At 41.0% G+C, this 16,995-nt stretch overlaps 1 protein-coding gene and 1 pseudogene across 6 annotated transcripts in view; one reads left to right on the top strand and one right to left on the bottom strand.

The window, feature by feature from the left end:
* The window catches only part of ADCK1 (aarF domain containing kinase 1), a 123,334-nt gene that overhangs the window by 70,786 nt on the left and 35,553 nt on the right, over positions 1-16,995 (bottom strand). The gene's annotated exons all lie outside the window — the stretch shown is intronic.
* LOC101082242 lies at positions 7,026-7,383 on the top strand (annotated as a pseudogene).

Genomic DNA, 16,995 nt, shown 5'->3' with positions numbered 1-16,995 from the left:
ACATATTGGAGGCAATAAACCACCTGAGGAGTTAAATAACTTTTGGCAACAATGATGGAACAAACAGTTAAAGATCCTATATAGTTAGTTGCCAAGGGCATCGTACATAAAACTGTTACTTTAGAAATTAAGAAGAGAACACCCTTGTCCTAGCAGCCCAGGAGCCCATCTGCCCTGTTCCACCATAGCACAACAGATGCCCCAGACTCCAGGCACTGTGGGGCTGTGCCGAGACCCTTGTGGGCACCCACTACTGGCTCCACTGGACACCTCTACCTCCCACCCCAATGAACCCTTGGGGAACCCTATATACACATGACTCCATCAATCCCCCTACACTGAGTATAGCCTGTGTAGTATAGCCCAGCCTTGATGTGGACACCTGGTCCAAGCTGGGCCACAGAGTCTTTTTTACCCTGCTGGGAGGGCACAGGAAAAAGGAAATTAACCCTAAGGATTAAGAGGAGAGAAAGCTTTTAGATGGATCAAAGGATCGTGGGAATGGGGTGGATTCTCTTTAAGAATTTGGAACTGGGGGCGCCTGGGTGGCTCAGTCGGTTGAGCGTCCGACTTCAGCTCAGGTCATGATCTCACAGCTGGTGAGTTCAAGCCCCGCATCGGGCTCTGTGCTGACAGCTCGGAGCCTGGAGCCTGCTTCCGATTCTGTGTCTCCCTCTCTCTCTGCCCCTCCCCTGCTCATGCTCTCTCTCTGTCTCAAAAATAAATAAAAACATTTAAAAAAATTAAAAAAAAAAAAGAATTTGGAACTGGGGACTCAGCTGGCCAGTGGCACATGGGCAGTAAATCAATGCTATGGCTGGCCAAGGCCATGCTCAAGCCCTGGTTTTGAGGAAGTGAGAAAGAGGGCAAACTGTGGTCAAACATGGAACTGGGCATTTCTTCATGGTACTAAGGCCCAGGCTAGTGTGAACAATCATTCCCCAAATTCCAACCCAGAAGAAGAGAGATCCAAATCACTGGCAGAATAAGACGCAACACATAGGCATCCACAATCCACTAGTCCTAAGATACAGTACGGCTGGAGCCCACATCCAACCAGACACCCCCGGCTAGGCTGCCCCGGCACCCGGCCACCCTCTCCCCCAAGGAGGTAGGCTCAGCCCCTACATCAAAGCTGCTCTGGGGTCAAGGCCACATGGAAGCAGAGGACTAGAAGGTGGGGTGAAGCCACATCCCACTTTCCCCTCCCTACCCAGGAAAGGCATCAACCACTGTGTGTTCACTGGGACTTACAGCAGGCCAGTCCCGTGCCCTCCAGCACATGGGAAGATGTGACAGAGCCATTCGTGCACAGAGAATGACTTGCCACAACAGGATCACACTGAGGACCGCAGGAGCTTAGATGCAAGAAACGGGAGGACCGGAATTAGAGCAAAGGCTTGGCTCACAGGAGGGCAGTGGGTGTGTGCTGCTCAGAACTATGGCCTCCAGACTCCAAATCCACCCTTCTCCACCCTGCACTGTGATCCTGGGGCTGCAGCCTGTCATTTCTCCTTTATCAGATGGTTTGTTATTAGGGGACTCTGGAGGGACACTGAGGCCACAGAAGAGCAAGGAGGCCCCATTACCAGAGCCAGTGTGGCATTTTAGCTCAGCAGCCGGCAGGCCAGTGGCTTGAGGATGCCCCCTTCAGTGGCCCTCCCAGACCAGACCCGCCTCACTAGATTTTCCCATAACTGGCAGGCCCCTCTTATGGCCCAGCTCAAGCCCACACCCTCCAGCCAATTGTTCTGACCAGCTAGCAGAGGGTTCCTGTACATTAGCTCTGGGCCACACTCCTACAAATTTCACTGTCACCCAGGAGGCTACTCCCACAGACCCTGCCTTCCACCATGTCTCCTCACCACTGGGCAGACCTCCATCTCAGCCCTGCAGGTGGGAGGCCCTCAGCTGAGTTCTGTCCTTATTCACTACCCTTCAGCCCCAGAGGGAACAGATGCTTTATATGCTTACTACTTCTGTACCCTTAGAATCTTTTATCACTCCTCGAGTTAACTACCTTTTACTTTTCCTAATTAATCATCTTTTCTATTAAGTTTTCCCACTCAACCCTCTTGCAAACTGGTGGGAATGCAAACTGGTGAAGCCACTGTGGAAAACAGTATGGAGGTTCCTCAAAGTTAAAAATAGAACTACCCTACAATCTAGCAATCATACTAGTAGGTATTTACTCAAAGAATACAAAAACACTAATTCAGAGGGATACATGCACCCTGATGTTTAAAACAGCATTATCGGGGCACCTGGGTGGCTCGGTCAGTTAAGCGTCCGACTTCGGCTCAGGTCATGATCTCACAGTCCGTGGGTTTGAGCCCCGCATCGGGCTCTGTGCTGACAGCTCAGAGCCTGGAGCCTGTTTCAGATTCTGTGTCTCCCTCTCTCTGTGACCCTCCCCCGTTCATGCTCTGTCTCTCTCTGTCTCAAAAATAAAAATAAAACATTAAAAAAAAATTTTTTTTAAATAAAACAGCATTATCTACAATAGCCAGACTATGGAAACAGCCCAAGTGTCCATCGACTAATGAATGTGTAAAGGAGATATGATATACAGATAAATATATAGATATACATAAATATACACATATACACACATACACAATGGTGTATATATGTACATGTATGTATGTATACATATATAGAGAGATAGATATATACATACACACACACACACAATAGAATATTACTCAGCCATCAAAAAGAATGAAATCTTGCCATTTGCAATGGCGTGGATGGAACTAGAGTATATTATGCTAAATGAAGTAAGTCAGAGAAGACATACCATATGATTTCACGCACAAGTAGAATTTAAGAAACAAAACAAAGAAGGAAAGTGGGGGAAAGAGAGAGAGAAATCAAGAAACAGACTCTTAACTACAGAAAACAAACTGATGGTTACCAGAGGGGAGATGGGGGAGGGGGTGGGATATAAGTGAAATAGGTGATGGGGATTAAGGAGTGTACTTGTGATGAGCACTGGGTGCAGTATGGAAGTGTTGAATCACTATATTGTACACCTGAAACTAATATTATACTGTATGTTAACTAATTAGAATTTAAATAAAAATTTCAAAAATAGTCAAAAATAGGGTGGATTCCATTCTAAACTTTTTAATACAGTGTGTGTTACACAATTTACTTACACAATAATCAATGTGAAATAAAGATACCAGAAATGTAAAAAACTTTTTAAAAAGTCTTCCCCAGAGAGATTACTGGTGTGAACGGTCCTTGGTGGATACACAGGATTAGTCCTTGAAATCAAATTTGAATAAATTAGGATAAAAAGGGCACTTCAGATCAAGAGAGCAATACAGGACTACATATCTGCATGCATGTATGTGTGTTGTTGAAGACCTAACTTCGTTTTCTTTAGACTGGATTCACATCTGCATTTGTCTGTGCTGCTGGCAGCCCTCAGTAATATTCTAGGGGCGCCTGGATGGCTCAGACACTTAAGAGTCTGACTCTTGATTTTGGCTCATGATCTCACGGTTAAGTTCATGAGATCAAGCCTCGTGTACGGCTCCACACTGACAGCATGGAGCCTGCTTAGGATTCTCTCTCTCCTCTCTCTGCTCCTCCCATGCTCACTTATATGTGCTCGCTCTCTCTCTCTCTCAAAATAAATAAACTTAGAAAAAAAGAAGGAAAGCATCAGCCTACTGCCCCTCACCTGTGGCTTGAACCCAGGATACCTCTTGGCACAAAGTAATGGTCACCTTCAAGACACTGTCTGGGCAATACGGGGAGCCCTCTCTGGTCACGCAAGCCCAGGAAAGCTAGTCAGTCCCCAACTCACAAGCTACTCGGCACACAGCCACGGGGGCAGAGACCATGTGTGTCCCTATACGCTCTGTGTACCTCAGGGCAAGCTGTCCATGTGCCATAAATGTAGATTAATGACAACTATGGGTTATATACTCACAAAACCGCCATCCATGAAGCTGAGTCAGCATCTACTGCAAATGGCACCCACATTTCAACTAAAGAAGCTCCAAAGTCACCTTCAACCAGCTTCTAAATACACACACACACACACACACACACACACACACACACACACACGAAGAACATTGCCACTCACCAAACACTTACATTCTTTTAAGGCCAAAAGACACAAATGCTGAAGAATAGAGTAGGGCCTCTGATCTCCAGGGTCCCTTTTCAGCTCCAGCTCCTAGGGCTTCACTGTCCTTTGGGATCAGAAAGTGGGTCCCATTCAAAATTTCAAGAAACTACTAGCTTAGTAAAAACCCCTCTTTCAGCATTTACTTCCTTAATCTGATACCTTAAGGGGCAATACCTGCTGGCAGCAGGGACCATCCACAGGGATCCCATGGTTTCTACCACCCAGGAACCTTTCCCCCAACAAGGAGCATGCTCAATGAAAAGGCAAAGCTTCTGGAATCTCGGATCTCTACATTCCCCTGAATCTACTCCTTCATGCCACACATCTTCAAGCATGCACCTACATAGGCAAAGGCAGCAGGAAGGACGATGAAAGTTAGTTTACACTAGTACTGTACAACAGAAATCGCTGCAATGGCAGAAATGTTCTACATCTGCACTGTCCAATAACACAGTGGCCACTAGCAGCTACCAGTGGCTGCTGGCCGCTTGACATGTGGCTAGTGTGACTGAGGAACTGAATTCTCCATTTTTTTTTTTAATGTTTAGAGAGAGAAAAAGCACAAGCGAGGGAGAGGGGCAGAGGGAGAGAGGGAGGGGGGAGAGAGAGAGAGACAGAGAGAAAGAGAGAGAGGGAGAGAGGGAGAGGGAGAGAGAACCCCCAGCAGGCTCCACACTCAGCACAAAGACCAATGCAGGGCTAGATCCCATGACCTTGGGATCATGACCTGAGCCAAAAATCAAGAGTCAGACGCTCAACCAACCTAGCCACCTAGGCATCCTTAAAGTATTTAAATTTAACTCAGGGCAGCTGGGTGGCTCAGTTATTAGACATCTGACATTGGCTCAGGTCATGATCTCACATTCATGAGTTTAAGCCCTGCTTCAGGTGAGCCCTGCTTCTCTCTCTCTCTCTCTCTCTCTCTCTCTCTCTCTCTCTCTTTCCCTCTCTGCTCCTCTTGGGATTCTCTCTCTCTGCCCCTTGCTCACTTGCTCCCTCTCACTCATTAATTATTAATTAATTTAAATAATCACATGTGGCTAATGGCTACCATACTGGACAGCTCAGGATTATAAATCAGTAACAACTATAATAAATAATCATTTATTTAGTGCCTTGGTCTACGTACTATTCCCGGCCTACAGTAAATGCTGAAATATACGTGGTTGATACTGTTTTTAAATCTGCCCCATATATCCATAAAATAGATCTTAATATGTGTCTTTAAAGATGACAAAATGATCTCAGAGAGGTTCAGTAACATTCCCAAGGTCCTAGAGTCAGTAAAGGGTGAAATGGTGGTGTGTTCAAGCATGTGCCAGGGGGCAGGCATGAACTGAATTTCTCCATGTGTTCGCACAGTGGGAATGCAAGCATTGTGGGGATGGTCTTCGTGGGCAAGGAGTTCACCATGCAGACCAAGAGGTGGCCACGCACCATGACACTAGAATCACCGATGGCAGGCAATAAAGGTAGTTGCCCAGTAACTCCCAGGTATGACAGCACCTGGCTGGCACCAGGGCGGCCATGGAAGTTGAATCAAGCGTATACATTTAAAAGGCCAATGAAAACTGCAGACGGCCTTGAACACAACAAGACGGGAGTCATAAAACATAATTAATAGCAATGGCTTTGGAATTAAAAACACCTGAGTTTAAATCCTACTTTGGGGGCGCCTGGGTGGCTCAGTCGGTTAAGCGTCCGACTTCAGCTCAGGTCACGATCTCGCGGTCCGTGAGTTCGAGCCCCGCGTCGGGCTCTGGGCTGATGGCCCAGAGCCTGGAGCCTGCTTCCAATTCTGTGTCTCCCTCTCTCTCTGCCCCTCCCCCGTTCATGCTCTGTCTCTCTCTGTCTCAAAAATAAACGTTAAAAAAAAAAAAAAACATATTAAATCCTACTTTGCTACTTACCTGCCCTATAACTTTGGACAAGTTAATTAACTTTGGGGCCTCAGTTTCCTCATCAGTAAAAGGAGGAGAAAAATGGTGACTGTCACTGTGATGGTCATATGAAGCAATTAATAAAAAGGAGTTTTAGTACAGGGCTCAGCACACAGTCATTGCTCAATATATGAATCAAAAAAGATGGTGGGGGGAGTGGAAACCACTATTCCTAGAAAAATGAAATTGAAAATAAAAATAAAAAAGAACACTCCGGGCCCATCCAAACTCCCTATATTTTGTTCAGACCAACAAGTCTAGACCACAATCTAATAGAAACAATAGCTAATTTCATGCTCTGTCATCTGAATGGCAGAGCATCCATACACAAGAAATGCAAACAGCGATACAGCGTTATTCTCAACACTGGCTTAACTTTCTCTGCCCCAAGACCCTATTTCCTCTACTACCCTAACACCGACCACCCATCAGCTCACTGACCCAAGTGCTGCCTTAACCAAGCACCTGGTTTCTCTGGCTGGTTGGGGGTGTAGCTTCAGCATGTCCTCACTGCAGAGGCCTGACATTCCCCCTTCTGTCCCTCCCAAAATAACGGCAGGAACAGCTGGCGTGGTCTCCCTGCCCCTCCTCCAACTTCATTTTCACTCCCAGCTCAATAACTTGCCTTATGATTATCTCATTACCAATAACCTTGCTGTAATGAGTTTTAATCTGTCTCATATTAATTAAAAGCATTGTTATTAGCCAGCTTGGTTTAGAGTTTTGAAAGTGAATAGCTAATAAGATCAACTCAGTACTGATTAATTATTGATTGGGAGGGAGGGAACAAAGGCCCAAAGAGGGCAATTCTTGACTCATGTCTAAACACCCAAGAGCAGGGGCTTGGGCCTCCAAACTCAGCAGGAAGGTACCAAAGTCAAAGCCTTTGAATCAACAAGGCTCCTCATCAGAACTGGGCAGTATCTTTCTGTGCCTATAGCCTTCTCACAGCCATGGTGAACATTCCTAAAACCCACCGGACTTTCTGCAAGAAGTGTGGCAAGCACCAGCCCCACAAAGTGACACAGTACAAGAAAGGCAAAGATTCTCTTTATGCCCAGGGAGAGCGGTGTTATGACAGAAAGCAGAATGGCTATGGTGGGCAGACTAAGCCGATTTTCCAGAAAAAAGGCTGAAACTACAAAGAAGATTGTGCTGAGGCTTGAATGTGTTGAGCCCAACTGCAGATTTAAGAGAATGCTGGCTATTAAGAGATGCAAGCATTTTGAACTGGGAGGAGATAAGAAGAGAAAGGGCCAAGTGATCTAGTTTCTAACTTCATATTTTGTTACATTATGAAGACAATAAAATCTTGAGGTTATGTTCAAAAAAAAAAAAAAAAAAAAGAACTGGGCAGTATCTTCAGTGGGGTTGACTATACGTGTTTGTGACACAAAGAGGAAAGAGACAGACACACAGACATGCCCCATCAACACAGGAAAAAAGAGAGAGATCATGAAAGAGTAAGTAAAAGACAGACCCCAAAACAAAACAAAGATTTTTGATTAATTCTTCTAGTCAAAAATTCAAGACCCAAAGGAAACATAATAAAATGTAAACAGTAGGGGCACCTGGGTGGCTCAGTCAGTTAAGCCTCTGACTTCGGCTCAGGTCATGATCTCACAGCTCATGGGTTCAAGCCCCGTGTCGGGCTCTGTGCTGACAGCTCAGAGCCTGGAGCCTGCTTTGGACTCTGTGTCTCCCTCTTTTTCTTCCCCTCCCCTGCTCACACTCTTTCTCTCTCTCTCTCAAAAATAAATAAACATAAAAAAATTTAAAAAAATAAAAAATAAAATGTAAACAGTAGTATCTCTAGGCTGTGAGATTACAAAAGTATTTTTCTTCTTCATAGGTTTTTCTGTATTTTCCAAATTTCTTATAACTCCTATGTATTACATCCATAATGGGGAAGAATTTTTTTTTAATCATCCCTCCTTCAACATCTTCTACAAATATAAAAGTCCAGCTGATTTTTTATTCAGATTTACAAAACAATGGCTGTTAAGGCATGGGATATCAGGCAGCGAAGGACAGTGATTCCTGAGCAATGGGAAACAAACAAGGTGAACTCTACGATTGTCCCAGTTCACTGCATTAAAAGTTTACAGGCCCAGCATCAGGAAACGGAACCCAAGAGGTGCCCAGAGAACTCCCAAAGTTGAGGAGATGGAGCTGAGAGTTCAGGAAGGCCAAAGCAACTAGGGTTCACAGGACAGAGTCCTGGGAAGGAGAGAGCTATACAAAGAAGGAGCCCTAAAGATGTGTGGAGGGCCATCAAAATCCTCGAGAAGAAAGCAGGCAAAAACCTCTTTGACCTTGGCCACAGCAACTTCTTACTCAACACATCTCTGGAGGCAAGGGAAACAAAAGCAAAAATGAACTAAGGGACCTCATCAAAATAAAAAGCTTCTGCACAGTGAAGGAAACAATCAGCAAAACTAAAAGGCAACCGATGGAATGGGAGAAGCTATTTGCAAATGACGTATAAGATAAAGGGTTAGTATCCAAAATCTATAAAGAACTTATCAAACTCAACAACCAAAAAATAAATAACCCAGTAAAGAAATGGGCAAAAGACATGAATAGACACTTCTCCAAAGAAGACATTCAGATGGCGAACCGACACATGAAAAAATGCTCAGCATCACTCATCATCCAAGAAATACAGATCAAAACTACAATGAGATACCATCTCACACCTGTAAGAATGGCTAACATTAACAACTCAGGCAACAACAGATGTTGACAAGGATGCAGAGAAAGAGGATCTCTTTTGCACTGCTGCTGGGAATGCAAACTGGTGCAGCTACTCTGGAAAACAATATGGAGGTTCCTCAAAAAATTTAAAATAGAACTACCCTAAGACCCAGCAATTGCACTACTAGGAATTTATCCAAGGGATACAGGTATGCTGTTTCAAAGGGACACATGCACCCCAATGTTTATAGCAGCACTATCAACGATAGCCGAAGTATGGAAAGAGCCCAAATGTCCATCGATGGATGAATGGATAAAGAAAATGTGGTATATATACATACAATGGAGTATTACTCGGCAATCAAAAAGAATGAAATCTTGCCATTTGCAACAACGTGGATGGAACTAGAGAGCATTATGCTAAGTAAAATTAGTCAGAGAAAGACAAATATCATATGACTTCACTCATATGAGGACTTTAAGACACAGAACAGATGAACACAAGGGAAGGGAAGCAGAAATAATATAAAAACAGGGAGGGGGACAAAACATAAGAGACTCCTAAATATGGAGAACAAACAGAGGGTTACTGGGGGGGTTGTGGGAGGGAGGATGGGCTAAGTGGGTAAGGCGCATTAAGGAATCTAGTCCTGAAATCATTGTTGCACTATATGCTAACTAATTTGGATGTGAATTAAAAAAATAAAAATAAATTAAAAAAAAAAAAAAGATGTGTGGAGGGTCCATGTCACATATTCAGCACATGCACATGAGAAAACCACATGGGCCTCGAGAGAGAGCAACTCCAAAAGACTAGGGTTAACAGTACCCAGTGCACATATAGGCCCATTGCACCAGCCAGATTGGAAAATCCAATAATTCTGGAGGCACTTGTTATAATCCCCAGAAGGGCCTTGCCTCAGTAATGGGGAATATCCCAAAATAAACACTGCTCCATTCCCATCCAACAACTATTAAAAGAAAGGCTTGAAAAAGAATCAAACTGTTTCCAAGTAACTGAACTGTGTGTCCCAGAACAAAGCTCAAGAGTATAAGAATACAAAGGGCACCTGGGTAACTCAGACGGTTAAGTGTCTGACTTCCTCTCAGGTCATGATCTCACAGTTTGTGGGTTCAAGCCCCACATTGGGCTCTGTGCTGACAGCTCAGAACCTGGAGGCTGCTTTGGTTCTGTGTCTCCTTCTCTCTCTCTGCCCCTCCCCCACTTGTTCTCTCTCTCTCTCTCTCTCTCTCTCTCAAAAATAAATAACACATTAAAAAATAAAAAATAAAAAGAATACAAAAACATCTAACACCCAAAAATATAAAGGTACAATGATGTCTAGCACCTAATAAGAAATTGCCAGGTATGCAAAGAAGAAAAATACAAAATGAGAGGAAATCCAACCAATCAAAATCATCTCAGAGCCTCAGCAATAAGACAACAAAAAGAATTAAAAGGCATTCAAATTGGCAAGGAAGTCTTCAACTATTTGTAGAAGACATGATACTCCATGTAGAAAACCCAAAAGACTCTACCAAAAAATTGCTAGAACCGATATGTGAATTCAGCAAAGTTGCAGGATATATCAATGTACAGAAATCTGTTGCATTTCTATACACCAATAATGAAGCAGCAGAAAAAGAAATCAGGGAATCAATCCCATTTACAATTGCACCAAAAACCATAAGATACCTAGGAACAAACCTAACCAAAGAGGTAAAAGATCTAAACTTTGGAAACTATGAAACCCTTACGACAGAAATTAAAGAGGACACAAAGAAGGGAAAAACATTCCATGCTCATGGACTAGAAGAACAAACTTTGTTAAAATGTCTATACTACCCAAAGCAATCTACACATTTAATGTAATCCCCATCAAAATACCACCAGCATTCTTTCCACAGCTAGAACAAACAATCTTAAAATTTGTATGGAACTACAAAAGACTCCAGATGGCCAAAGTAATCCTTAGAAAAAAGCAAAGCTTTAGGCATCATGATTCTAGACTTCAAATGATATTACAAAGCCGTAGGCAGCAAGACAGTATGGTACCAGCACAAAAACAGATACGTAGATCAATGGAACAGAATAGAAACCCAGAAATGAGTTCACAACGATATGGTCAACTCATATTTGACACAGCAGGAAAGACTATCCAATGGAAATAAGACAGTCTCTTCAACAAATGGTGCTGGGAAAGCTGGACAGCAACATGCAGAAGAATGAAACTGGACCACTTTCTTACACCATACACAAAAATAAATTCAAAACGGATGAAAGACCTAAATGTGAGACAGGAAACCATCAAAATCCTAAAGGCACAGGCAACAATTGGTTTGACCTTGGCCACAGCAACTTCCTACTAGACACATTGCTGGAGGCAAGGGAAACAAAAGCAAACATGAATTATTGGGACTTAATCAAGATTGAAAGCTTCTACACAGCAAAGGAAATAATCAACAAAACAAAAAGGTAGCCTACAGAATGGGAGAAAATATTTGTAAATGACTTATGGGAAAAAGGGTTAGTATCCAAAATCTATAAAGAACTTATCAAACTCAACACCCAAAAATCAAATAATCTAGTTAAGAAAGGGGCAGAAGACATGAATAGACATTTTTCCAAAGAAGACATCCAGATGGCTAACAGACACATGACAAGATGCTCAACATCACTCATCATCAGGGAAATACAAATGAAAACCACAATGAGATACCACCTCACGCCTGTGAGAATCGCTAAAATTGACAAAACAAGAAACAACAGGTGTTGGCAAGGATGTGGAGAAAAGGGAACCCTCTTGCACTGTTGGTGAGAATGCAAACTGGTGCAGCCACTGTGGAAAACAGTATGGATGTTCCTCAAAAAGTTAAAAATAGAACTACCCTATAATCCAGCAATTACATTACCAGGTATTTACCCAAAGGATACAAAAATACAGATTTGAAGGGGTACGTGCACCCCAATGTTTATAGCAGCACTATCAGCAATAGCCTAATTACGGAAAGAGCTCCAATGTCCATCAACCGATGAATGGATAAAGAAGATGTGGCATATATGTATACACAATGGAATATTACTCAACTATCAAAAAGAATAAAATATTGCCTTTTGCAATGACATGGATAGAGCTAGAGTGTATTATGCTAAGTGAAATAAGTCATAGGAAGACAAATACCATTGGATTTCACTCATATGTGGAATTTAAGAAACAAAACAGATGAGCATATGGGAAGGCGGGGGAGAAGAGAGAGGAAACAAACCAAAAGAGACTCTTAATGATAGAGAACAAACTGAGGGTTGATGGAGGGAGGTGGGTGGGGAATGGACTAGATAGGTGATGGGTATTAAGGAGGGCACTTGTTTTGATGAGCACTGGGGTGTTGCATGTTAAGTGATGAACCACTGAATTCTATTTCTGAAGCCAATATTTCACTGTATGGTAACTAACTAGAATTTAAATAAAAATTTGAAGAAATAAAGAAGTGAAGAAACAAAAACACAAAAAACTCAGAACTAAAAATGAAAATTAAGAAAATATAATTTTAAAAAACCAGAAGTGAAACCTATATTAGCATTAGTAGAGAAGGACCTTAAAACCAGTTGTAACTGCATTTCATTTGTTCAAAAGTTAAGCAGACACAAAAACAATATTAAAAAAAAAAAAATAGAGTGAGATCCAAATGCAAATTCTAGAGATAAAACTGTAATGTGTGATGTACAAAATGTGTGGATGAGATTAATTGTAGATTAGACATGGTAGAAAAAAAACATTAGTAATCCTGAAGACCTAGCAGTAGAAACTATTCAAAACAAAATACACAGGGGTGCCTGGGTGGCTCAATCATTTAAGCATGCAACTCTTGATTATGGCTTAGGTCATGATCTCATAATTCATAAGATCAAGCCCCACGTCAGGCTCTGCACTGACACCATGGAGCCTGCTTGGGATTCTCTCTTTCTCTCACTCTCTGCCCCTCCTCCACTCATGAGAGGAAGAGAGAATCCCAAGCAGGCTCCATGCTGTCAGCGCAGAGCCCAACGTGGGGCTTGATCTCATGAACCATGAGATCATGACCTGAGCCAAAATCAAAAGTCAGACACTTAGCCAACTGAGCCGCTCAAGTGCCCCTGAAACACAAAATTATAAAAAAAAAAAAAAAAAAAAAAAAAAAAAAAAAAAAACCACAAAAACACACAAAGAAAAAAGAATTTTTTTTTAAATGGAAAGAACATCATTGATCTATCAGACAAATTCAAGCAGCCCAGTAAACATGTGGTTGGGAGTCTCCAAAGGAGAGGATATAGGAAAGGGTAGGAAAAAAAAGACATGAAGAAATAATGGCTGAAATTTTTTCAAATTTGATTTTCTAAAAAAACTATAAACCAACAGATCGAAGAATCTCAAAAAGTTCCAAACATAAGAAACATGAAGGAAACCACATAATGGAATTGTTCAAAATCAGTGACAAAGAGAAAACTCTTAGAAGTATCCAGAGAAAAAGACACATTATGGACAGAGGAACAAACATAAGAATGACAGCAGATTTCTCTCTGGCAACAATACAAGCAGAAGCCAGTAGAGCAACATTTCTGAAAGCAGTGAAAGAGGGGCGCCTAGGTGGCTCAGTCAGTTAAGTGTCTGACTTCAGCTCAGGTCATGATCCCACAGTCCATGAGTTGGAGCTCCATGTCAGGCTCTGTGCTGACAGCTCAGAGCCTGGAGACTGCTTCAGATTCTGTGTTTCCCTCTCTCTCTGCCCCTTCCCCTCATGCTCTATCTCTCTCTCTCAAAAATAAACATTAAAAAATAATAAAGAAAAATTGAAAGCAGTGAAAGAAAACCCAGAATTCTATACCCACCAAAAACAAAGATAAGATGAAAACTCTCTCAGGCATATATAAAAGCTCAGAGAATTCATCTTCCTGTACAGCAAAAAATGTTAAATAAATTCCTTCAGGTAGAAGGAAAATGATACAGGAGAGAAATACAGATCTATGAAGGAAAAGAGACTAGAAATAGTAACTTCATTGGTAAATATACAAGAATCTTTTCTTATACTCTAACTCTTTAAAAGATAAGCAATTTCTCAAACAAAAATAATAAAGTAATGTGGAGTTTACAACATATGTAAAAGCATAATGTATTACATCAATAGCAAAAGGCTAGGAAGAAAAAAATGATAGTATACTATTATAAGATTTTTATACTCTGTGACGTGGTATAATATCACTTGAATGCAGAATGTGAAGAATTAAAAATGTATGCTGTAGGGGTGCCTGGGTGGCCCAATCAGTTGAGCGTCCGACTTTGGCTCAGGTCACAAACTTGCATTCATGAGTTCGAGCCCCACGTTAGGCTCTGTGCTGACAGCTCAGAGCCTGGAGCCTGCTTCAGATTCTGTGTCTTCCTCTCTCTCTGCCACTTCTCCACTCACACTGTCTCTCTCTCTCTCTCTCTCAAAAATAAACAAACATTAAAAAACATTTTAAGGGGCGCCTGGGTGGCGCAGTCGGTTAAGCGTCCGACTTCAGCCAGGTCACGATCTCGCGGTCCGTGAGTTCGAGCCCCGCGTCGGGCTCTGGGCTGATGGCTCAGAGCCTGGAGCCTGTTTCCGATTCTGTGTCTCCCTCTCTCTCTGCCCCTCCCCCGTTCATGCTCTGTCTCTCTCTGTCCCAAAAATAAATAAACGTTGAAAAAAAAATTAAAAAAAATAAATAAATAAAAAACATTTTAATTAAAAAATGCATTTTAATTAAAAAATGTATGATGTAAACTGATACAATCACTAAAGTAATAAAAAAAAAGCAACAAAGGAAATAAAATAGAACCATAAAAAATATCCAATCTAAAAGAAGGCAGGGAAAACAAGAAATAAAGAGCAAATAGGACAAATAGAGAACAAGATGAAAGACGTAAATCTAACCATACCAATAATCCATTGAATATTAATAGTTTAAACACCCCAGTTTAAAAGCCAGAGATTGTCAATTTGGATAAAAAAGAAAGACTTGAGTATATGTTGCCTATAAGAAATGCTCTTTAAATATAAAAATACCAACAGGTTAAATGTATAAGGATGGGGAAAGATATATCATGCCAACACTAATTAAAATAAAGCTGGAATGCCTATGTTTATATCAGACAAGAAAATTTCTATCCAAGATGGTGTCACAGTTGAATTCTACCAAACATTTAAGCAGGAAATATTAACATTTCACTCAAACTCTTCCAGCAAGTTGAAGACAGAATACTTCCCAACTCATTCTATGAGACCAGCACTGCCCCAATATCAAAACCAGACATTAAATACAACGGGGGTGGGAAGAAGCTACAGACCAATGTTAATTGTGAACATAGATGTAAAAATTCTTTTTAAAAAAAATTAGCTAATCAAATCCAATAATTTAATAAAAGGCTCTGTTCTCATTACATCCTATCAAGTGGTGCACAATTTTGATTTGTCTCCCTACAGGCAATGTTAATTTTCATCACTTCATTAAGACAGTTATCCACCTGGCTTCCTCACTTAAAGCTACTTATTTTTATAAATATCAAGTGAGGAAGCACTACCAAATTTTATAAATAACCAGTTCTTTACAAATTCTCAATTTATTCATCTTGTTTGTTTTTGTGCACTTGGATTCATGAATGTCTGTTTTTTTCAATAGGTCACAATCCGTTATTATCATTGTTTAACAGCCTCCCTGAGGTATTCTGACCCATAATAAACTACACATGTACAATCTCATATTTTTTATATATGCATACATTCATGAAGCTATCATCATAATCAAGCTGGTAAGCATATCCATCACTCCCCAGTGTCCTTTGGTCAAGCCCCATCCCTCTATATACTTTCCATCTCCAGACAACCACTGCTCTGCTTTCTTTCAGTAGTCAAGAATTTTCTTGAGTTTTACGTAAATGAAATCATACAGCACATACTTTTTTTTTTGGTCTAGACTTTTTCACTCAACATAATTTTTTGAGATCCATTTTGTTGCTGCATGTTATCAACAATTTATTGTTGATTTTTCTTACTGAGTAGTATTCTACTGTATGAATGTACCAAACTTCCTTATTCATTCATGTGCTGATGTACATTTGGGTTGTTTGCAGTTTAGGAGTACCAATAAAGCTGCTATAAACATTCATGTACAAATCTCTGCTCAGACATATGCTTTCATTTCTCATTAAATTAGAAATGTAATGGTCAAATTGTGTGACACGTGTATGTTTAAGTTTTTAAGAAATTAAACTGTTTTCTAAAGTGGTTGTGCCATTTTACATTCCCACCAGTGTGGAAGAGCTCCTCGACATCCCCCAACGCTCGGTGTAAGAAGTCTTTCTCATTTTGGTCATTCTCATACATGTGTAATGATATTTCATTATGGTTCAAATTTGTGTTTCCCTAAGACTCATGTGTTAAGCATTTTTTCATGTGCTTATTTGCCATCTCTACATCTTCTCTGGTCAAATGTCTGTCCAAATCTCTTGTCTGTTTTTTAATTGGGTTATTTGTTGTTGTCTTTTTTATAACTGAGTTACAAAATTCTTCATATATTCCACACATAAGTACTTTATCAGATCTATGATTTGCATATGCTTTCTCCCAGTCTGTAGCTTGTCTCTCCTTTCTCTTAACAACATCTTCCAAAAAGAAGTCATTTTTCATTTTGATAAAGTAAAATTCACCACTTTTTCCTTTACGGATCATACTTTTGGTGTTGTACACCTAAGAAATCTTTGCCTATCCCAAACTACAGCCATTTTCTATGCTTTCTCCTAGAATTTTTATAGTTTTAGGTTTTTACATTTGGGTATGTGATCTATGTGGAATCAGTTTCGTATGTAGTAGGAGATATGGATCAAAGTTCAATTCTGCATAAGAATATCTAACAGTTCTAGCACTTTTGTTGGAAAAAAAATCTTTCTAAGCTGAATTGCCTTTGCACCATTGTGAAAAATTAATTGTTCATACATGTGTGGGTCTATTTTTGGACTCTCTAGTCTGTTCCATAGATCAGTTTGTCTTTTTTTTTTTTTAAGTTTTTTTTTTTAACGTTTATTTACTTTTGAGACAGAGAGACAGAGCATGAATGGAGGAGGGTCAGAGAGAGAGAGGGAGACACAGAATCCAAAACAGGCTCCAGGCTCCGAGCTGTCAGCACAGAACCCGACGTGGGGCTCAAACTCACGA

This window comes from Felis catus, chromosome B3, assembly GCF_018350175.1.
Source record: "Felis catus isolate Fca126 chromosome B3, F.catus_Fca126_mat1.0, whole genome shotgun sequence".
NCBI classification, from domain to species: Eukaryota; Metazoa; Chordata; class Mammalia; order Carnivora; family Felidae; genus Felis; species Felis catus.
Note: the sequence above shows the minus strand (reverse complement) of the source record. Positions and strands in the feature narration are given on the sequence as shown.